Source organism: Arachis duranensis, chromosome 5 (assembly GCF_000817695.3).
Source record: "Arachis duranensis cultivar V14167 chromosome 5, aradu.V14167.gnm2.J7QH, whole genome shotgun sequence".
NCBI classification, from domain to species: domain Eukaryota; kingdom Viridiplantae; phylum Streptophyta; class Magnoliopsida; order Fabales; family Fabaceae; genus Arachis; species Arachis duranensis.
Window position 1 is genome coordinate 15,522,132 of NC_029776.3, and position 1,234 is coordinate 15,523,365.

The following is a 1,234-nucleotide window of genomic DNA, read 5'->3' on the forward strand; positions in this document are numbered from 1 at the left end:
GACTTACTCGATCAACCATACAATCGAAATCCAATCAGCGCTGAATACCTCCAATCTTATACTCACACGCATATCTTCTCGAGAGACTACACTTTACTTCTTCGATTCACTTCATTCATATTGAAAATGTTTTTTCTATCAACAAATAGTCCCCTTGGATTAATGTGGTTGCTTTCGATAATATTATCAATAAATAAAGCACTTAATCCAAAAGACGTCCGTTTTCCAACCAGGAATAGTTATCATTTAAATCCCATTACTACTAACTCACTCGACACGTCTCCCGAGACTTACGCTTTCTCTCTCCATCACTTCATCTTCTTCGGGAAGTTACCTCTATTTACATTCCTTTCACAGTAACGGCTACAGTGACATTTTTTAAATTTTACTCTTCTTTCTTTATCTGAATCTCTTGAACTCTGATGAGCGGATAATTTATACGCTTTTTGGCATTGTTTTTAGTATGTTTTTAGTATATTTTAGTTAGTTTTTAGTATACTTTTATTAGTTTTTAGTTAAAATTCACTTTTTTGGACTTTACTATGAGTTTGTGTGTTTTTCTGTGATTTCAGGTATTTTCTGGCTGAAATTGAGGGTCCTGAGCAAAAATCCGATTCAGAGGCTGAAAAGGACTGCAGATGCTGTTGGATTCTAACCTCCCTGCATTCGAAGTGGATTTTCTGGAGCTACAGATGCCCAATTGGCACGCTCTCAATGGCGTTGGAAAGTAGACATCCTGGGCTTTCTAGCAATGTATAATAGTCCATACTTTGCTCGAGATTTGATGGCCCAAACCGGCGTTGCAAATCAGCTTCAGAATTTCCAGCGTTTAACGCTGGAACTGGCATAAAAATTGGAGTTAAACGCCCAAACTGGCATAAAAGCTGGCGTTTAACTCCAGAAATAGTCTCTACACATGAAAGCTTCAATGCTCAGCCCAAGCACACACTAAGTGGACCCAGAAGTGGATTTTTACGTTATTTACTCATTTCTGTATACCCTAGGTTACTAGTTCACTATTAATAGGATCTTTTGACATTGTATCTAGACCTCATGATGCATTACACGTTTCTCATTGTATTTTCTACAGCATGAGTCTCTAAACCCCATGGTTGGGGGTGAGGAGCTCTGCTGTGTCTTGATGGATTAATGTAATTACTACTGTTTTTCATTCAATCATGCTTGCTTCTATTCTAAGATATCACTTGTTCCTAAACCTGATGAATGTGATGAT